Here is a 23,473-nt window from a genome sequence, read left to right as displayed (position 1 = left end):
AAATAAAAAATAAATAAACGGGGAGCGCCCTCCTCTTGACAAATCTTGATGCAGCCGTTGTTCCTCTCAGCACAAGTGTCACATGTCAGTGGTGAGCAGGAAAACGGAAATGAAGCAACATCATTTACAGAGTTGGGAAAAACCTCTTAGGGTGTGGTTTCACTCGGCTCAGATATCAGCCAAGATAATTAGCAACAAGTTTGTTTGAAACCAAGATTTGCTGAACTTTCACTGAGTGATGTTTAGAAAGCCTCAGATCGCTGATCCACTTGATCACAACACTGCTTTACGACTAAGTCAAGCAGCACAGCGCTGAGAGAGCTGCCCAGGGGCAGACTTACCATTATGCAAAGGTAGGGGACCACCTGGGGTCCCCAACAATTTTGGGGCCCCAAGCTAAATAATAAAAATATTTCTAACATAATTTCCATTATTTTTTTAAATCACTGAGATGGCATAGGACTCATCATGTGAGGGTTTCATCCTCCCCTGTAAATCTGCAACAATAGAATATTCTGCCAACAGCAAGTTAGCTAGCAGAAAGAGTCTGAAACATTGACATGAAACAGATAGACACAACAAGCTGTTACCTCGGGGTTGCAATGAAGACAAATTCAGTCGCCATTTTTCCGCGTTACCAATATGTCACAATTTCGCCATTTTGCTACCAAACAATGTTAGCAAGCAGTGATTGGTCCGAGAATCTGTCAATCAAACGTTTGAGGTGGGGCCAGTGGGAACCACATGCTCTATAATTTGAATAACTAGCGATAAAGACAATATATCATGAAGAAAAAAAAAAAAAGGTTTTGCAAGAACGTGTTAAAAAGAGACACCAGAAAAAGAATGTATTAATGTGTACATATACAAACATATTTTTTATCAGAGTAGATCTTTAAACAATGAATAAGTAGTTCGTACTGAGGAAAATTCCTGCAGCAACAATAGACGTTTCACTTCTGTACAGACAAAAATAGATCATTAGAAAAAAAAAACATGAAAATATGATAGTAAATATTGTAAGGTCAGTTTGTTGGTATATTTGAGTGGAGATTTGAGAGTGGTTCAGTTCAAATTACGTTGTTTTCGTGACAAAGCCGTCCAGCTCCTCGCCCTCTCCCAGTCGGCTTCCCCCCTTTATTTTGTGACCCCCCTCTGCGGCTGTCAGAATCATTTGTGTGTTTGCGCGCCCCTGCTGCGTTGCAACAGATTTGTTCTTCATGCACAATTGTACATTCATGCATTTCAAGAATCTGCATCAGAGGACATACTGTAGCTGGATGTTACACTTGGCATCTTTATGGATTTCACAGTGCAGCTTCATTACATAACCCAGCACATGCCTGGAGGCAGTGCATTTAAGAGGCTAGATTTTGCTTGTCAGAGAGCCGCCCGGGGGAATATTCGTCATTTTATGTTCCAGTCATCCACAGTGACAGCAGACAGATTATTCTGATGGTGTCAGGACTTTCTGCCCTTTCTGTTTTGTAAATTGGATTTTTGATGTGAACCCTGTGTGCGCAGCAGAGAGTGTCCTGTGAATGTAACGCACAAAGATACACACGGCAAAACAATTGTGTTCATACAAACTCAGATCCTTTTTTTGGTGTTTAAAAAAAAGGAAATAAGCCTTCAATTATCTTAAGTATGTCTGCTTTTGGCTCTGAGGAGGTCTGTGTGAGCTGAGCGCCCACGGCCTGCGGACGGCGTGGATGGGCAGCCTGGCGCTGCGTTAAGGCGCTGCTCGCAGAGAGGCAGATGGCTTTCAATATGTTCTGTCGCCTGGGAAAACACCTCATCCCAAAGGCATGAGCCCACCTCAGCTGGAAGCATCTCCTTGCTCCTATGATTTAAAGTTATTTTTATTTATATCTACATTCAAATATATTTTCTTTTACTTTAAAATCCCAAAAAGAACCTTATCTAACAGGCTGAAGTGATGTTTTTAGTCATAGGAGAAGTGTAGCGGACAGGAGGATAAATCTGTAGTGGAAGTGCTGCAGTACTATCGTCTCTGTCCTCCCACGAGAGAAGAGTAAAGCAAAACAAGGCAATAACTGCAAGACATTTTACTGCCCCAAAAGTAAAAAATAAACAGACAGACATATATACTAACACTGGTGCTACTGTGGAGTATGTTACCTGTTCTATACTGCGTTTCGTGTTTTCTGATCAGGTTGTCGCGGTCGGCTCGGAAATGCAATTAAGTTCAGGATCTGCTCTGGTGGAGGGAAGCTCAAAAACTATTAATAGAGAACACCTCTTGTCTCGTGTATGAGGTGGAAGCCAAAGCCTCCTCTGAAGTGTGATAGCTGTGTACCAGCAGAGAGATTCACAGTTCTGTTGACAAGCCACTGTGATTACATTCAGCTTCAGGATTCTGTGAGAAACCGACGACAAAACAACTTCTTTATGGACGGATGGATGGATGGATGGATGGATGGGCAGATGAATAGTTCAGTAAGCAGTGATTGGGCCAAGTCGGCCTGAGTCTCCATTTCTATGGTAACCACTCTCGCCAATCAGGAGCGAGCTTGTTGGAAGGCCACACCCCTGCCACTTGAAATCTGGCTGGGCAGAATTAATCAATGAAACATTTTGAACATTCAACGTAAAATCTTATATTTTTATTGATGCATCTGATTGGCTTAGGTGTGAATGTGAGAGTGAATGGGTGTGTGATTGAGGCCCTGTGACAGACTGGCGATCTGTCCAGGGTGTACCCCGCCTTCGCCCATCAGCAGCCGGGTTAGGCTCCGGCACCCCCGCGACCCCGAAAGGGAAGAAGCGGTCAAGAAAATGGATGGATGGATGGATGGATGCATCTGATTGGCTAGTTGATAACTTGAATAACTTGCACTACAGAAAAAAACATAATATCAATATCATGTTTAAAAAAAGGCAAGAATGTTTTTTTCTGACTAAAAAAAAGATTGAGAAATAGCTGTTTATTTCTCAATAGAAGTCTACGGGATTTTGAGTTCTTCGATCCGCCTTGTACTTCCTGCAGGAACGGGATGGGGAAGGAAGGGTCACTCACTCTAGTTCTCATATACCAGTCCAAATCCAGGCCTCGAGGGCCTACATGTTTTCCAACCAAGCTGCTATTGAAACTCCTTATTGGCTAAACTCACCTGACCCAGGTACTCACCTGCAAATCAGGCAGGGTTTCCGGAAAACCAGCAGGAGGCCCGCATACAGTCAATGGGTTTGGCTTACGGTGGATGCCCTTCCAGACCCATCCTCTGCTTTTTCCACACTTGGGACAAGCACATGGAAGCACAAGAAAAGCCACAATGTGGCAGCTCAGATAAGTTCAGATGTATCCAGTGTTGCACTGACTTTCTTTACACAGTACAGGTTAAATGTCACCAAAAACCCTATTGTCAAATCGAAACAATGGAAATTTTATCACTAAGCTGTTCTGTACAAATACCATTGATAATATTTCAACTCAAACTGCCGCCTCTCAAAGATGCCTCCAGGACGGCCCTTTCTTTTCCTCCAATAACTGCATCCATCTTTCTGCTTCTCATCTTTCGCCGCATTTTTCCAGCTTTTTTCCCCTTCCTGCTAATTAATAATTGAGGCCCATTTCAAACTCTCCATCTTCAGTAAAATACCTGCTCCTCTTCGACATCATATCCCTCTCACTTATCCATCCGTCCTCTCGTGCGTGCAGGTTTTTCCAGGATCGCTCTGTATTTTTATTCCTTGATGCCCTACATTTGCAGAGCGACATGCAGAAACCTACGTAGCATGAACCACATTCACTTTTATTGCATTTATAACAGAAAACATTTTACTTTAGCCCTTTAAAATGTGGTTAGACAAGGAGATTAAAGTCTTACAACACGTGACCCTTGAGAATCTGCTGTAAGATGATTAAAATGTTATAACACCTTTGTCACTTCCTCATACATACACACCAGACACATGAACGTGATGAAAGCGTGTTCTTGAACGTACCTTTAGCCCATGATGTTCACACTGGACAAACAGGAAGTAGATTCTTCTTCTTGTCATTATCTAACATTAAATAGCGCATGACCGCCACCTACAGTTGGAAAAGACTTGTTGCGAAATGTCAACAGATCTTACAAATTTATCTTTCACAGCTCTGTTCCGATATATGAAAGACATAAAATTCAAGCTGGTTTGCACAAGCTACAATTATTAATTTCTCCTCCATGGTCAATTTTCAAGTGATTGGCACTTCCATGAATTAAAAAAGGACATCATCCATTTGTCACTACCAAATTCGAGACCCTAATTGGTCAAAGTTCAACCTAGTTTAGCTTTCAACGGCCGCATGTTTTATCTGAAAGTCTGAAAACGGCGTGAACGTGTGTTTATGTCACTGCTTTGACTTTGTTTCTCTGCGTTGTGTGCGCCAGTGAATAAAGATCACGCTTGGACGTTGATTCAGTTAATCTGGTCAGCAGAAAAACAAAAATGACACTGCTATCCCAAATTGTCATCCGTGTTTCCCCCTCAGCCATGGTCCACAGCTGTCGGAGAGCACGAGGCAAATCCACTAACAGCACGTAAAATAAAACAAGAAAAAAATACTAAAATGAGAAAAAAAAAACACTATACCTGGTCAACAGAAAAACAAAAATGACATTACTGTCCCAAATTTTCATCCGTGTTTACCCCTAACAATTGAGAAATGCATGAAAAGAAAGAAAAGTTAACATAAACATCAATGAAAAGAAAAACAAAGGAAATCTGACACTGCAGAATTCCACATTTTTACAAAGAATGGACGTCTGAGTGCATGCTCTCTTAGCCTGCTGCATCACCGTGGTGAGTTCAAGTACCTTCGGACAAACAAACGCCCAGGTAGGAATGTTCGGAAAACAACTATTTACTCTGAATTTGGTGGAATTAAACAATTTGAGCCAAGAACACCTGTGACATTTACATGTGTTCACGCAGAATTTTCATTGGAAGTGGTTGCTTTATCTCAAGTTTCAGAGTCCGGGGTTGACGGTAGCTTTTAGATAAGTGATAGATTTAGTGGAACCTGGTGGCAGAAAAGATGAAGGCTTCCAGTCCAAGACTGGAACATATTCCCAACCCCCGCCCCCCACATTTCAGACGAAAAATACTCTTATTTTTGGTCGAAAAAGACTAATACAACTGGCGACCCTAACAGATATTTTTTGTGTTTGTGTGTGTTTTAAGCTTTCAACCTTTATGACCTGAGGTGTTCTGTCAAAACCTACAATGTTCTTTGACATACCATAACTCCTTATATGATCAATATGAACTATTTGCAAAATTGGTCTTGCGCTGTTAAGCAACATTTTTCACCAGTATGCAACACATTACTAGCATAAAGTAATTTTAAATCAGTCCAAAGCCGCTTTTCCCTGCGACAGAACTGATTCACCTTGATTGCGTAAAGTGTTGAAGCTAACTGCAGTCAAAGTAAAAGTAAAAGTCTTAACAGTTTCACAAATCTCTTTTGATACATTTTAAGATAATCCTAAACACTACAACTTTGAAATCTCGTGGAATTTCCGCCATCTTGTCTGACACCAGGTCCTCTTGGTTAGATTTAACAAAGTGGCTGAGGAAGAAGAAACTGCAGTGATGTTTACCTCCCTCAGCTGACAGTTTGGGATGACAGGAGTATTCAGAGAACACAGAAGGAGCTCCCTCTGATCCTCCTGCATGTAAGTTATGTAAATATGGATAAAAAAAAAGAGGAATCTCACTACAGATGGGCAGGATGTTTCCCTTGACTGGCAGCGTTAGAAGACTTTAAATAGCAGCTTCCTGCACCACTGATTTACCAACCACAGCAGGGAGGACAGCTGGTAGGATTTGGGGGGCCGAACAGGAGCTGTGGTCAGAAGGAAGCTCCCTGCTGCTTCCCATTAAAGCCGTCCATGCCAGACACTTCTTTAAATTCTGTCCCTGTGTTCGCTTAAAGTAGCTGTTTGGATGTCATCTCCCCGCGGCTGCACGGACGAGTCAACCCCGAGCTTTATCGAGTACAAGCGCTTTAGCGGCGTCTCCCCTTTCACCATGGGACTCTTTATCTGAGGCGCTGGTATGAGCTGAAGCCTGGATGCTAAGTGCAAGTGTGGGTTGTTGGGCTGCTTTCATGGTTGTGTCAATAAGATAAAACAACAGTGCGAGCACGGAGCCCTATCCATTACATAACCAGCTCCTGCCTGTTTAATGTGATGGCCTGTCTCTTTCTTCTCTGCAAAGCAGAATGACCAACACATGAAAATCCCGCAAATCCACAGAAAACAAACCGTGGGTGGATAATAACTTGCAATGCTTTGGCAGCTTGTAAGCTGGTTGCCAGGATTATTTCTCTCATCCTTTGAGATGACAGTGTCTGAAGTGAAAAGGCTTTTTTTTTTTTTTTTTTGAAGCGAGGGAAGTCCTTTCTGAGCATCTTGCAGTTAATACATGTTTGCAAATCCACAGCAAAGAGGCCTATTTATTACTCCCGCCGGTTTAGGATTTTTTTTCCCCTTTTTAATGGAAAGTGTGAAACTATGTATGCATGCTGAGAGTGGTGATAGAATGGAGCTTAATGTGGGGGAATGGCTGGCACTGCTGTGTCCCACTTCTCTGCGCCCTCAAAAACCTCCAAAGCCTTCCCTCTAATGCTGACTGAAAAGCCTGCTTGGAATGCCACAATGGATGGAGCTCGCCTCCAACACCTTCAGCTGTGCTGTGAATAACTTCAGCATCTCTGCAGGACACTGGGCTCCCACTGTGGAGAAAAAAAGTGTAGATAATACCTAAGCAAACCTTTTATGACAAAAAACTTTGAAAAACCTTGAATGCTGACAGGCAGGTTTGCCATCAGGCTGGTAAAAGCTGCTGCTTCTCCGTCCCTGGAGGTGATGCTGCGGCTGGTCTGAGTGCACCGGCTTCATGGGCGAACTGTAATTCTTCAGAGGTGCTGACGCAGTGAATTAGTAAAGAACTGGACTGTGTAACGGGAAGTGGGGAAAAATAGCATGAAGAAAAACAAAAAAGCTTTCATAGCATTGAGGAGATCTTCCATGATAGTTTTGCTAAAGAGGACAAAGAGGGTTTGTTAGGTGAACACAGTGACAAGCGCTCATTCGGTTTAGCATTCAAGCTTCGTGAAGAAACTTCTGGAGAAGAATCTGCCCAACATGTTCGATTGGAAAAAGGGAGCAGACAATATTCTGGTGGAGAAAGAGAACTTTGAATTAGAAGAATTGGTTTGAACATGGATTGTTGAGAAAAGCCAGAAAGGTACGCGTGAAAAGGATTTTTGAAACAGAGATTAAAAAAGTTTCAAAAAGAACAGAAACGTTCATAGCCAGTGCTAATGAGAACAATGTTCTCATCATTTCAATAAATCCTGAAGTGTTCATCTGGTGTCATTTTTTGACCAAATTTCATCTCAAAATGAACCAATTTACTATTATCATTTTGTATGGCCAAATTATTGGGATAAACGCCCAGGCTACACAGTATGTACATCAATATTTTTAAAAATTGCATGTTTTTTGTGGGTGACATGCTGATGAGGATGGCTCTAGAATGACGTCATGAAGCACCCTCAAGGAGCAAAAGGCAGTGCCTCGTAGTTATTTTAGTATGAAAATAGGTCACAAAAATAACTCATTTCATAAATACTTTTTTTAGTGTTCCAACGGTACTATATGATCATATATATGGATATAGTTTACTCTGAAAGATTTAAGAAAAACATGGTATGGCCCCTTTAAATTCTAGAGTTGTAGAAACCAGAGAAGTTGAATAAGAAATTATTTATGTTCTGCTACAATTTTCATGCTCAACTTCACTTATTTTTTAGTATAAGAGGCCAAGAGGTAAGTCGGACTATTCTTAAGTGAACGTCAATCCTTTAGCACTACGGGCACACCAGGCATGTGATGTGAGATCAAGAACAAGCTAAACACGGGTTCTTCAATGCGCTTTTCGCCCTTCTTCTTTCTTATTTTTCTTTTTTTACTGTTTACTTGTGGATATCCACCACCTAAAGCTGGAAGAGGTGCGAAAGTCAAAGTGGTTCAAATCTCGATAAACTTGCTCCAAACAGCTCTATTCCAAAAAATGAAAGACTTGTGTCAAATAATCCCATCCGACCACAAACTGTAAATATTCATTTCTCCTTCTTGACCAATTTTCAAGTGGTTTGCACTTCTGTGACATAAAAAAGGATGCCATCCATACATCACTACCAAATCCGAGTCCCTGATTGATCAAACTTTGACCGGGTGTAGCTTGCAGCACTCGTTCAATAGTAAAGTGTTTGTCCAAAAATGGTCATTGAAAAATTGTGTCGCTATGCGTGAATGTAAGAATTTTGAACAAGGAAGCTCGAAAACCCTATTTTCATACACTTTTCATATGAAGAGACCACTAGAACATGCGTTTCTGAGGGTGGTGTGAACGTAGCTGCAGGTTTGTTCCTGTAACAGCCACATGGCACCGCCTATTTGTCCACTTTGCAAATTAAATGGTTCAGAGACACTACGATCACTGAATGGAAAAAAGGGCCTCAAATCTTACCACACTGAATGTTTTAAAAGCCTTCCATGAAAGAGCTTTGTTTTCCAGAGAGGCATTCAAAAACCTCAGCACTTTCTGTCTTTCTTTCTGTCCAGAAACACTAATGATTTTCAGAAAGGCCTTAAAAGAGTCGTCATGAAAAATAGATCACTGAACTCTGGTTACTTAGTCGCCCCTTTACGCTTATTGATGCAAATATGCTTCAAACCACTTTGGCTGAAAAATTATCTTCATTTATCTATGTGAAGGCAGAAACATATGTTTTTTTATAGCTGGAAATAAATTCAGGCATCAAGAGGTGAAAAAGCTGAGTAACTTTCAGTCAGTGACTCATGGTTTTCATTCCTGTCCCTTTGGCATTGCTTTGTTGCATAACAAAGTGGAACTCTGTTCAAGGCACCCGCCTCTGATGAGCACAGGTTATTACTAAAGTGGCAACCCAAGTCACATGTGCATGCAGCACACGGCACAGCGGGCGCAGAACAAGTCAGAATTCACTCCATTCGGCTAATGAAAATTTGATAGCTGATTGAGCAATAAGAATGAAGGGGCAGATGTTTCATTTGTCCTATTGAGTAACGTTAGACAGCAGTTCTCACATGTTCAGGAACTGTGATGCTCCGGGATGTTACACATTTTGCAAGCATGGAACTGCAGCAAACATACCTGAACCTTTCCACTTATACTTTTTTAAATGTATTGTTTCCATATTCACTCAAGAGCTGGCCAAAAATTGCACAATAATGATTGCTCCAAGCTCTCAAATCAAACAAATTTCTCCTTTGATAGTTAAACCAGTAGGGCCGAATCTGAATTACTCCCTTACTCCTACGACTTCTCCCTTCCACTACATTTAACCCTCCAAACGGAGAGTTATGGAAAAATAGTGTCTTTAAATTTGGATGTTACTCCTACTTAATCAATAGTCCCGAGTCAGCTATGTTAGTGCGGAGCTGCTAGTGCTATGAAATACATAATAACATTAGTTTTATAACTTTAAAATGTTTTTCGGTCAATGGCCACCGGGGCACATTTCAAGGTCACGCGGTGACAGTCCAGTGTGACACATATCAAATGACACCAGCCACCCGGTTGGCCGGGCGCATATAAAAAGCAAACCATTCTGCCACCTGACTGCCGCCTGACTGCCATCTGACTGCCGCCTGACTGCTGCCTGACTACAACCTGACTACAACTTGACTGCCGCCTGACTGCTGCCTGACTGCCGCCTGACTGCTACCTGACTGCTGCCTGACTGCCACCTGACTGCTGCCTGACTGCCACCTGACTGCTGCCTGACTACCGCCTGACTGCTGCCTGACTACTGCCTGACTGCTGCCTGACTGCTGCCTGACTGCTGCCTGACTGCCACCTGACTGCCGCCTGACTGCTGCCTGACTGCTGCCTGACTACCGCCTGACTGCTGCCTGACTACTGCCTGACTGCTGCCTGACTGCCATCTGACTGCCGCCGGACTGCCACCTGACTACAACCTGACTACAACCTGACTGCCACCTGTCTGCTGCCTGACTGCTGCCTGACTACCGCCTGACTGCTGCCTGACTACTGCCTGACTGCTGCCTGACTGCCATCTGACTGCCACCGGACTGCCACCTGACTACAACCTGACTACAACCTGACTGCCACCTGTCTGCTGCCTGACTGCCGCCTGACTGCCACCTGACTACAACCTGACTTCCTCCTGACTGCTGCCTGATTGCTGCCTGACTGCCATCTGACTGCCACCTGACTGCCACCTGACTGCCATCTGACTGCCACCTGAGTGCCGCATGACTACAACCTGACTTCCTCCTGACTGGTCCTGACTTCCATCATCTACTTTCATGAGAACATCAAAAATGTTTTAAAAAAATCAGGATGGCGGCATGAAATCTTAAGGATTCTACCAATGCCTCGCCATCGCACGGTGGCATTTGTATTTGTGAGCGTAGCATTATTGATTAGAATAAACTCAATATATTTAACTTTTAAACTTTTATATTTAGATTTAAGTTTTTTTTTTTTTTTTTTTAATGCATAGCATACCCAAGAGAATAAAACGTTATTGAAATGCCTCTTGGGTGCTGCACCTTCAAACCTCTGATAAAAGTTGTCATACTTGAGAGAAAAGTAAACTTCGGGTGAATAAAGAACACACTCAGAGAGGTATGCAGTGGTGTCTCTGCACCGTTGAACTGCAGGTGATTCAGGAGTGTCTGTAACTGGAGCGGCGAGGCTGTTATTGTCTCTGGGTTCAAACAGAAGCGGGAATTAGTCACCGGGGGCCTGAATGTTAATCACCCCGGCCGGCTGTTGTGACTAAACATGGCTTAGAAGAGAGGCCGGGCCGTCTGCTTTCGTTCCAGCGGAACGACTGGTGTCCCCTGTTTCACATTTCCTTTCCTTTGGTTCTTTCAGACCTCTGTGACTCAGTAACCCAGCCTCTTGGCATTTCTCTGTTAACCTCACTGTCACCGGTGTCCCCAACATTTAAAAAATAATTGGACAAGCGTCCTTGCGGTTCAGTCGCAGCCAGAGTCATGAAGGTCCAAACAAGCTATTTGTCATAAATGACACTGTTATTTCCTTGCACACGGGGGGATTTTAAGCAGAAAATGTTAAGGTTACGTTATCAGAAACTAGTCAGAGAGGTTGGATAGTCTTTTTGCAGCTTTTTTCTGTTGGACTGATTCCATTTAAAAATGAATCAAACCATGGAATGGCCCGTTTTTTCCTTTTGTCCTGTTAATAGCGGCTAAAGATCCCATCTATGATAAAGATCTGACCGTTTTAATCAAAGTGAGCAGAACCTTGCAAAATGAAAGTGCTCATCTTTGCTGAGGTCATTTGGGATTTGATTGTTGGAGGCTAGAAAATGGTTTTCTGCTCTAAAGGCACGATCTAACCTCAGATCAGTTTCCATTGCAGTTTGTTGTGCATTATGTACGCTGCCGTGTGCACATAAGCGCAGAGCATCAAACCATTATTAACTCCACCGCTCCCCCCTTGCATCTGGGAGCTTAAGAAGTGTCAGGCAGCATGAGCTTAATTCATTTAGACACTCCAATACATCCAGGCTTTGATTCGACACCACTGCATTTGCTTTAGTTGAAAATTGGTCTTCATTAGAGGATAGGAAAGTAGGAAGAGAGTACGGAAGCTTTTAAGCATGTAATAATCATCAAAATCAATCTTGTGGTGCCCAGAGAGGCCGAGGCAGTAATTATTGTGCATTTGGGTGGCATCACCACAAGAAGATAACATGGTTATTCCCACGCTTAGGAGGTGCATCTGGCAGGAATCAGAAAATCCACATTCATGATTGTGTGATTTAGTTTCCGCAGCCAGCACAGGCTGGCTTGAATATTGCAGAGTAAAGTTGATGAATGAAGCAACAGTCATCTGGTGTTGGTTTCTGTGTGACATCCGTCAACAACGATGAGATCCAGCCTTACGAACGTGCACACTGAGAGGCTGCAGGGTTTTATAGGTCAAAAAAGGCACTGCAGACTCAGCAGAGTTCATCCAACACAGAAGGCAAAACTTTTCCTACTGTTACAGAGAATTCAGACCAGCTGAATGCACAACTCGGAAAGACACTGATTTCTCACTTTAATGATCAACAATGACAACAAGCTAGAAAACATAATAATATTCAGCACTTTATTAATCTCAGTAATTGTTAAATTTTCAGATTATCCTTACATTTCATGGGGAAAATGTCCCATTTTCGATATGTTGTACCATGTTTCTCAATTATGTAATGTTAAAGACAAATCCACTTACACATTTTTAAACAAATCTTGTAACATTTTGAAGAATGACCAAATCTGGAGCAAATTTAACAAAATTAATGATCTTTGAACTGGAGTAGGTCAGAGGTCACCCAAATTTATCTAAAATTCATAAATCATGATGACATTTTAAGATGTTTTAATTTTTAATTCTTTGTAAATGCAAGTGTAATTAAAAAAAAATGGCAACAGAATAAAATTGAATTATAGACGCAGATCACGTGTGAGTTGTGCTGTTTTTAGAAGAGACCCGCGAGTCCTAACTTGTATGGTCCTTTGGGGCACCAGGTTGGTGACCCCTGACATATATCTATATCTATCTATCTATCTACATATATATATATATATATATATATATATATATATATTTCCAAATGTAAAAATCTACTATTTTTTATCAATCGTATTATATTCAATACGTAAATTACTGGGACCCTTATCCCATTAGCGCGATGCAAACTCTTCAAAATGGCTGCCCCCATGAACTCTCAATAACACTTTTGGCGGGAAAACCTTTGCTAATTTTTTTTAAACTTTATAGTGAGAATAACTCATCTATTGTTATTAATTTTTTTAAATGACTACTTACTGTATTGAAAGAATGTAGAATTTGTTGATCATTAATTCTTTATTATACAGTTACACCATCTTAAAAATGTGTGGATCTCTCTAAAATATGATATTGAAATATATTTTTGTGGATTTTATCCAAAGCATCTTAATTATGACTAAATCTAATTTGATTTCAATTTTTTAATTTATAGGGCTTTAGAATTTGAGACGTGTAATATGCTGAGAGTTTCAGCAGAGATATATGTGCGGTGAGGGCATGCCCCAAGCATAAAGATTTAAGCTCTAAATCTCTCACTTAAGTTCTCAGCATGACGATAAAACCTAATACGCTACTCTTGCTCAGAATGAAGCACGCCGCTGTCGCCGTTGGCAGTTCGTTTGCACCAACATCAAAAACCATTAAAAAAATAATGTAAAAGGTCACATTTCCAGATTCAGAAATCTTTCAACTCACCATTATCAAGCAATATGATGCTGTGTGACTGTAGATTTTTCCTGATATTTTTCAGTTTCACACAGAAGTATCAGTCATGGATTCAAAGTATTTAACCTATTTTTTTTTCTAATGGTCAAAAAAGCTTAAAAAACGTGATCTGCAAGTTTAAAAACTGAAATAAAAGTTTCTATTCAAATCAAACTAAATAACTATTTTTTGAAGTTGAAAAGCTGAAAAACACACTTTTTATCATCTCATTTGGATTAAATGATAGAAAGTTCATTAATACATTTTTATGGAAATGTACATTGGTTATCAAGCTTTAGATTTAAACACCTTTATACTCTGGAAAGGGCAGTTTAATAGTTTAATTTAAATAATAATAATAGTAAAATGATATGCTTAATGTTTTATTGATAAATTTTTTTCTTTATCATTAGACACCAACTATTTAGTCATGACCCCCATGAACGTTTCCTATTGAAATACCAACAACCATTTTAAAAAGTCCATACATTTTATATTATTCTAAAGTTTCTTCTGTACTCTTTTGCTTATTTTTTAAATTAATATTTAATTTATGGTCAAAATAAAGATACAGTATGTCTACCTTTCTCCTCTGCATCATGTCAATTAACTCCTCCCCTTTTCCTGTCATAGTTCCAACATTCAAAGTCCCTTTTCTTAGTCCAACAATCATGACTTTTCTCTTCTCCAATTTTCAGTCCTTCAGTTTCCCTCGGCACCCTGTCGATGAACAGCATCGATACCGGTCATCGTTAACCCGGGCCTCGACCAATCCCGTGTGGACATCATAGGTCTGATTCACATATTTGATTTGGCAAAGATTTACATCGGACGGCCTTCCTGACACAACTCTCCCTATTTATCCAGGCACTGGGGCATTTTCAGATAATATTTATTAAAAATGTAAAAAAAAAGTTTATTGACTTTTGTCAAAAATATTAAGATTATATAAATAAACAGTATTTATTATTAAAAACCTGCAATTATTATTTTTTTTCATGAAAATGATAAGCATGCTTTTCTCTATTAGTTACATTTTAGGACTTAGGAAAACAAAAAAAATTGTTAAATGCAATTTTCTGTTTGTAAATATTTAATTAGAACAAGAAACATCTGATTAATATGAAAATATAATCACAATAAACTTTTTTTTAATTTAGATAGCTTCCACATTTTCTGAAATTACAGTAACCACAGGTGGAAATGATAATCAATAACAATAGGAACTGATGTCTGAGAAAATATCCTGAATATATGTAAAAAATAAAACATTTTGTTAAAAAATGACGTTACGTTTAAGACCAATTAGTTATGGAATGCTAATGCCTTTTATGAAAGATAATGATGACTTTTTGTTGAGATTTTTTTAATCAAATTCTCTTATTAATTTTAATGATTCCCTTCTCCAAAAATGAACGCCTTCTATGAGTTCAATTGTGCAAAAAACAAGAGGACAAGTCAGATGTCCCATAAGCCACTTGGGGGCTAGCCCATAATTTGCTGCTTAAATAACAGCTTGCTGTCACACTCAGATACAATCCAGCTGGGAAGCAAACAGACAAGAACAATTTATTCAAAAAATACCCTCAAACAATATTGAACCACAATGGATGAAAAGAAAAAGCTGCTCAATTTCTCAAACAGAAAATGATCGTTATGGTTCTTTCAACTTCATACACGTAAGTGATGATGGATTTCATGCACCCCTGAAGTAAAAACAACTCCAGATTTGTGTTATCTTCTAACAATGCATTAAAAACACATTGATTCGCTCTGTGAATAATCAATCAGCTGTAAGTAAAGATTTAATGCCATAGAATACTGTAGCATTATCTCTTTACTATCCATCGATTCAGCCCTCGCAGCAGAGCTTTAAGACTTCCCTCCTGCAAACCTGTACACCTCACATTTTCACTGCCAGTTGTTAGAGATCCTGATTGAACAAGTGTGTGTGGTAGAGGCGGGATAACCTAGACGTGTCTGCAGGTCTCTGTCAGGGAGAGGAGCCTTCCCTGCAGGGACTTAGTGCAGCAAAGCATATTACAGGTGTGTGGCGCGGCTTGATGCCCCGTGGCACAGCAAGATGAGATTTCTCTTTCCCTCCACACGCCGGCCCAGATGCTCAAATTTCATTACTTTTAAGTGCAAGTTGGAAGTAACGAGGCTTTATTGCCTGCATTACAAATCCATCATTTGGTGAAAACAGGGTTATTTCCCCCGGTTTTATTATTAGACTAAAAGTCACGCATTCAGAATAAATACTGCAGCGCCTAATGACAGTTGTGCGAGTGCATAAAGATCAGAGATCCGCCTTTTTCTGCTAAAATCTACTGGTGAGAGGAGTCAGCACAGGTACGGGGAGTTTGGGTTCTGCAGTAACAGCTGCGTGTGGGCGACGGTAGTACAACAGCAGCGGGGAAGAGAGAAGGGATGGAGCTTAATGATACGCAGCGGAGCTGTAAAAATCCTCGTCCACGCCGGCACCATGACAGAAAATCCATGCATCTTTAAAGGTCAAGGGCCTCTCTTAGCATTGATTGCTTGCGAGCGTAGAGGAGCAGAGAAACAGAATCCTTTTGAGGTTCCTTGGAAAAATGTGCCGCAGATTGAAACATGCTGTCTGTCGCCGGGGAGGAGGAATTAGGAGCAGATGGTGCTAAAGAATCATGACATAAAAAGAGAGACAAAATAACATTTAGAAAGGCGTGTTTGAAAGGGGCTAAGCTGATTATGATGGTGCGCATCATCTGGCTGAAAAGTGCTGCAACATGCTGCTTCTCACAAACATGCAGATCCAGCCGGGCTCATGCATGTGCTGTGATGGACTGGAGACGGCTAGCTTGAAGATCTTTCATATTTCTGAGGAGCTTCGTGCGGGAAAATCAAACATCATTTCAAAGAAAATGCCACATTTGAATGTGTTGCCAAATTCTGTATATCTGAGGGGTGATCTTTGATTTCTCAAATATGACACCGACCACCACCACCCCCTCCTCCCGTCAGCAACTCCGGGTTTCTCCCTTTGCTTCTGACAGATGAGCAGACTCTGCAAAGACAGAGCCGGTCTCCAGAACATCGAGATCCGGCGTGTGGGCCCGGTGAGAGATGAGGCAAACCGGAGCCCAGCCATGCTTCTCTCCTCTCTCCCTCTCTAACCCAATTACCATCAGACCTCAAGGAACGGGGCCGGCAGGACCGGCGTGTCAGGGGACGATGCAGACATCAAAGATGGACAGATGGTCCAGAGGATTTCTCACCTCGGACTCATTTCCTGCAGAGTAATTTCCTTACTTATTAGGGATGGATGACAAGTTGAGGTGAAAATATGTTGCTAAAAAAGGCGAAAGCATTCATTTACAGATGAATCATCAGTCTGAGATGCTTTTTTTTTAATTATTTCAGTCACTTGAAGGGGCTTTTCCTCATACCGCTCATAGAAATCAAATTCATGACTAAAAATCTATTTTTAATTATTAATTATTTAACTACAAACTATGAATAAACACTATATTTGTGTGAAAAATTACTTTCTTTAAGCTTGTGATGGTGACATTAAGATGTAATTTAACTCAGCGTTAGTGCTTTGTCAGCCTTTTTTGACTGTACTGACTTTAAAGATGCTTTTCAATTTTAATTATGTTTTTGGTGTTTTTTTTGTGCCACTTTCCATGATGAAGGACATATATCAAGAAATAAAACTGGATAGCTCCAATTTTGCTCACTATTTTGGTTGCACCAGTAATGTTAGGTTGAGGTTGTGAGAAGCTGTTAGCTAGCAGGAGAGCATGTAAACAAATGGATGACAGGAAGTGGGGGCAGGCTTACTCCTCACGGTCCCACCCACAACTCAGAGGTGAATTTCTCCTGCCGCTCTGCAGAATCTATGTAGAAAACGACAAGTTTTATGATTTTGGCTAAAAATGACACAATGAAGATTAAAAAACTAAAATACTTCAAAAGTTGTCTTGGCTCGACCATTCAAAACCAATCCAGACCATCCCGCTCAGTGTAAACGAGGCACACGATGTCTGTCTCTTTTCTGACATCAAATCCACTCATTTACAATAATGCTGTGATGCAAATTTGAAATAGTTTTTTTTTGTTCTCAGCTAACGTTCTGCAAAAACCGCCATTTTTTATGAAATTCAATGATGCCAACAACCTCTTAGTATCAGTCTCACATTTACATCGACTGTGTTAACATAAATATTCCAATACTAACCCTAACATGTTTTTTTAATGATGACATTATTAGATATGCGGAAAGGTATTAATAGAAAACAGATATAAAGATCTCATTGGCTGCTGACAGTGTGTTGTAAAGGGGTGTATGATGGGAAATGTGACAGGAGTATTTCTGTTACTGCAACAAATGTAAACATGTTTTTCAGAATACTGTCACATCCAGAAAAGCTCTTTAACTCGCATAAGCTGAGCTTGTTAAAACAGACTATCTCGCAGTATTCTGCTGAGTTCTCAGGATAACAATCCCTTAAAGAGTTTTTCTTTGTGGACAACAGATGGAATAGACCATGTCAGAAACGGTTAGTGAAACTGGCTATATCTATCTCCTCGTCTTTATCTCCTCCCCATGAATAACAGATTATCTGCAGTGAATATATTGAAGGTTGAAATCATTTGAACTCATGTGAATTGCTGCTGTTTTTTAACAATGAATTACCCTCAGGTAATGCAGCTCTCTCCCACACAGAAATGACCTTTTGTGGCCGGCTGCTGCTCTAACCAACCAAGCTCAATTTTGAGCAGTACTACACACACACGGTTGTATGCATGACGGAGTCAAACTCATATATAGAAAAATAACACAGAGTGATTCGAATCAGCCGATGACCATCTTTTCTGACAGCCCCTCTTTTCAAACCCTCCTGTTTTCTCTGCACTCATGTCCTTAGCAACCTGTAGAGTATCCAACAACAAACATTTACAAGAGCAGAGAGGATTTTTTTTCCCATTCTCCTTGAGTCTCATCAACAGAAAAGTGACCTGATGAGTCACTGTGGGCAGGCTTAGACTCCTCTCCTCTTTGCATGCCAGTTTACACATTTGCATATTGTTCACAAGACTTTTGAAAGTGTAGAACCTTTGATTTTCCTCTGAAACCCAGAAGCTTTCAAGGAGCTCGCTCATTCCTCTCCAGAAACAGAAGCACTGGAAACAAGATTAGCCCGTCTGCGTAAAGAAAAATTGTAATTTAGTCAGGCTGGCACGCTGCCCAGCGCTGGAGCCAAACTTTTAATTGCTTAGCCCATCATGGCGCTTGTGTTGCCTTGGAGATGTCAAATCTAAATTGACGCGGGCTCTCACAATCATTTGTTTCCATAGGGGAATTTTCAACTGGCCTAAACAAGTCACAAACATCCTCATCAACACTCTAACTAGAGTGTGGCTCTGGCTGCTTCAAAATGAGCTTGTTTGTCCAAAACCAGCATTTCTAGATCTTCGGTTGTCGACATCACTAGGGCTTGAGTGGAAATGAGTTGAGACAAAAGGGTGAACTCTGGTCTGTGGCGCAGATGGAATTTAGTTCTGATGCAAATCCTTCAAACTGAAGACAATGATACTGTCGGCCACGTATTTAAATATCTCATCTGAATCTGATGGCTTAACTAAAAAGCAAATCCAGGTTATGTATTACTTCAATCATGCTAGCTGATTGGGTTCTGTAATGCTGGGCAGAAGAAGGTGAAGATACGGTCACGTCCAGGTATTTTTTCATCCGAGACAAGATTGTCGTAATGAGATACAAGTTATGTAAAGCCTCTCCAAGCAGGACATTACAAAGAAGATGAGAACATCTAAATAAATCTACAATTGTGGCCAATTTATTAGGAACACCTGCCAACTGCTTGATAACGAAAATTCTGAATAAGCCAATCACATGGCAGCAGCTCAATGCATTTGGGTGATCTGCTGAAGTTCAAACCAAGCATGATTGAAGTGACTTTGAACGTGGCATGTTTGTTGGGGCCAGACTGGATGGTCTGAGTATTTCAGAAACTGCTGCAGTAACAAACAGCAACAAAAGCAGAAACTGAGGTGACAATTCACTCAAAAATTGTACAATAGACGACTGAAAAAACATTATCTGGTCTGATGAATCTTCATTGATGGGGTAACATTCAGATGGTAGGGTCAGAATTTGGCATGTTAACGGTTCATGTTAGTGGTGGTGGTGTAATGGTGTGGGAGACATTTTCTTTGCACACTTTGGACCCCTTAGTACCAGTTGATCATGGTTTCAACGACTACAGAGTACCATCTTTTGATGTTACTTCCAGCAGGATAAGGCGCCATGTCATAAAGCTGGAATCATCTGGTTTCTTGAACATGACAGTGAGTTCACTGGACTCAACAGTCATCAGATCTCATCATCAGATGGCATCATAGATGCAACATAGCACCAACTGTGTGATGCTATCATGTCAATATGGACCAAACTCTGAGGAATGTTTCCTTGTTGAATCTATGCCACCTAGGATTAATTCAGTTCTGAAGGCAACAACGATAACAAAGTGTACCTAACAAAGCGGCCAGTGTATTTGTGTCACAGTTCAGATGCAGATTGTGCACACATGCTGTGCGTGAGCATGTCAGTGTGCAGGGTGGCGGGTGCAAATGTGATTCATTCACACGTCTCCATGCATGTTTCCAGCCATCACACTTATTTGGCAGGGCTTTTCCAGTCTGTATCCCCTCAGTGTGTCACATCCAGCAGAGAGCCTCTCGCAGCTCCTTCATCATGACTTGGCATGCTAAGAGAGTTACGTGGTGACGATAGTGCGGGAAAGACAAGAGGAGAGAGGCGCCGGGGAGGGGGGAGGGGGGCACGGCTCCTTCAAGCAGCAGGCTTTATTCTCACCTAAGTCCTCAGGGCATCCTACACCAGCTGGAACTCACTTAATTATGCAGCTTGTGTGGCACAGAGGTCAAAGCGACGCTGGGATGAGTGCGACAGGCTGTGTACTTTCGAGAAGTTTCTTCAAAAGAGATCAAAAAAGGAAGTTGTGGTCCTGAATATGAAATGACTGCATTAAAAAAGCTGCATGTATTCTGGAATTCATGAAGGTTCACATGAAACCAGATAAATAAGCTTTAAAAAATGTTGGAAAAAGCTAATTTTATTTTTAGGTCGAAAGAATCATCCTCCCATACAAGTGTCTTTAACCTGAAATGAGTCAGATAAAGAAAGTTTCAGTCATAACGTTTACAATCTATAGCATTTTAACACAAAGAAAATATAAGGAAATTAGATTTTCTCTGCAATTTAACCACTTTTTAAAGTAACTGACATTGATTGTATTAGTGCAGGTGGAGCAGCTGGCTGCAGATTGTTTTCTGGTGTTTTCAATCTATTAGGAGGCAAAAAGCTTGTTAGTCACTTTATAGCTTATTTAATTTAGTTTATGTCTCAGGATATTCAAACAAGGTTTTTCTTAAACAAGAACATTGTTTAACAGAAAGTGGAAAAAAAACCTGCATCTAAAATTATTGTTTTGATCATTTCCTTAACAGTTTACTGAATAGTTGAAGATGTAAACACAGCAGAAATAAACAATCAAATTATCTCTAAGTCAAATATTAAAGCATGTGACTTCTCATCAACCAATTCAGGGGTCTGCAGCCTTTAACACCAAAAGAGACATTTGGCAGACCAGAACCCACCAAATCCTACTACTTTTTTAGAAAATACACTTTATTTTTATGTGCCAACTTAGCTATTCCTTTAGAAAATGAAGCTTTCAAATTAAATTTAAAAAAGTTTGATATTAAAAAAGTGTGATATTTTCTATAAATAACTTTATCATCTTTACTTTTGACTGCAGGAAATAGAAGTTCTTTTGAAAATAAAATACACTTTCTGTCAAATTAGATCCTCCTGCTGCTGTAGATTTTTAATGAAAGATTAAATAAAAACAAGTCAAACATGACATTTTCTTTCATTATAACAACAACTAGATGCTAGGGTGCAGCATATATTAGAATGTGCTAAACTCGACTAACTAATTTAATATTTATTAAAATTGCTAGCACTAGAGTGCTAGACCCCTCAACTAAATGAACAAGTTAGAGGTAACAAATGCAAATATAGGTCCTTGAACTTTAGTTAATTAACTCCAGGGTGCACCCATTGCTCATCGAAAGTACTTTGTTAAAAATAAATAAAAATGGACTGTGATAAAATTATAACTGCTGATCATATAAAAAAAAAAATCCAAAATTACCTCAGAAATACATTTTGTGCAACATTTGTTTCACCTTTAAACCATAATAAACTCGACTTTAATGTAGAATCAATCTAATCTAACCACAAGATGCCTCTGGAACATGTGACCGCCCTAATAGCAACCCTCCAAACTACAGCCCAAGGGTCACACGTAGCCCATGAAACTATTTAATCTGGCCTGCCAAAATGGAATTAATTATGTTGTTATTGTTGTTTTTTCTTCTGGTGTCTCACCATAGATGGTGCACTATAAATAAATTGACTTGTTGAGATGCAGAAAATTATTCTGTATTGATGAGCTGTTGGAAGATTTGTAGTTTTTTTCACATTCGTGTGTATTTTCCAAGACCGACAGTCATTTTTCCAATCATTCCAACAACATTATGAATGCTGCATTTCTCTAATTTGTGTTTTCCCTGGATAAAATGAGAACTAAAGTCACAGTTTTAAAATAAAAGCTCAAAAGTGTTCAGTTCTAAAATAAACACAATTATTTTTTAATCAAAATTAAAGCATGTTTTTTTTTAACCAGATTGTATGCTATTTATATGAGATGGATTACCAAAACACAAATTTTCTCCTGGTTCGACCCTTCCGTCAAATTTTAGAACACTTTGTGTCCCACAAATCACGTTTGTCCACTTCTGGCCATGCATGAATATATTTTAAGGAACATTGTTTGGTGCAATTTCACAGAAATAAATCAGAGGAAACAACTTCTTTTACTATTGTTGTGAAAACCTTAGTGTTGCCAAAAATAAAGCATGAAACTAAATTAAAAAACTTTACTTTATTGGTCTCACACGTCAATTGAATTCAACAGCAGAAATTAAAGTATAAAGGCTTTTGTGTTCCCTATAGAACACAATTAAGGAAGCTTAATTGGATTGAGGAGGGAAGTTAGACTAATTAAATTTCAAACATGGATAAAGTCACCATGCAGTAGTTTTGTATTTATGCATTCACATTTTTTATAGAAACAACTAGTTGCATTCATGCTTCTATGAAAATTTCTTAACTTTTTTTGGGGCCATCACTTTGACATTTGTCACTTTTATGACGGAGCCTGAACTCTTTTAGCTGTGAAATAGAGTCGCCTGATGAGTGCTGAATCATTGATGCTGAACCATTGATGGCACCATTACTGCTCCATCCATCTCCAATAGCAGCACCAGTCTCATTTCTGAAGACTGGAGTCGGTCTTTAATAACCTTGTCTCTGGCCATTTTTCTTTCTTTTTTTTTTAAATGAGCACCACGTCAACTAATCTGAAGAATAAATGCGTTCACGGCTGCAGTCTGCTTCCTTCAGGTTTTGCATTTAGTTAAAAATGTCACCAATGTGTTCATAAAAACTCAATTACAGAAGTCAGTGTAGACTTTAGATGTTCTTTTCATGCAGATGTAAAAGTCTGGACAAAGCTGCTATTGAAAAAAATATAAAAGTTCCTTTCACCCTGCTGCTGCATAAGCTGAAAAGGGTCAGCGCACGCCCTTGAACCAGCTTCAAATTGCAGATGCATCAATATACAAACACACAGGGCGGTGTTGGTGAAAGTTCTCTTATGTTTTTCTGATAATCTTTTTTCGGAGCACCGAGGCGAGAGGCTGTTATCGCACGCAAGCAGCGGTGTTCAGTTCTCAGAAGCCCTCCACCACAAGTCCGTCACACCATTAACTTGTACAAGCAGAAGATAGAACATCCACTTGCTGTGGCTGTGCCAAGTGTTTCATGTCTGTTGTCACTCTATGTGGAGATAATGAGTGCTTTTTTTGTGCAGCATTACAAGGCAGGGCTTACCATTACATGAGAACAAAAGGATGTAAGCCTTTTCCACACACTGTGTTTTAA

At 40.1% G+C, this 23,473-nt stretch overlaps 1 protein-coding gene across 1 annotated transcript in view; it reads left to right on the top strand.

Moving 5' to 3' along the window:
• Nucleotides 1-23,473, top strand: part of LOC112136940 (regulator of G-protein signaling 6) — a gene marked incomplete in the record, with an annotated part of 48,177 nt that overhangs the window by 3,182 nt on the left and 21,522 nt on the right.

Source organism: Oryzias melastigma, linkage group LG22 (genome assembly GCF_002922805.2).
Source record: "Oryzias melastigma strain HK-1 linkage group LG22, ASM292280v2, whole genome shotgun sequence".
Classification (NCBI taxonomy): Eukaryota; Metazoa; Chordata; class Actinopteri; order Beloniformes; family Adrianichthyidae; genus Oryzias; species Oryzias melastigma.
Note: the sequence above shows the minus strand (reverse complement) of the source record. Positions and strands in the feature narration are given on the sequence as shown.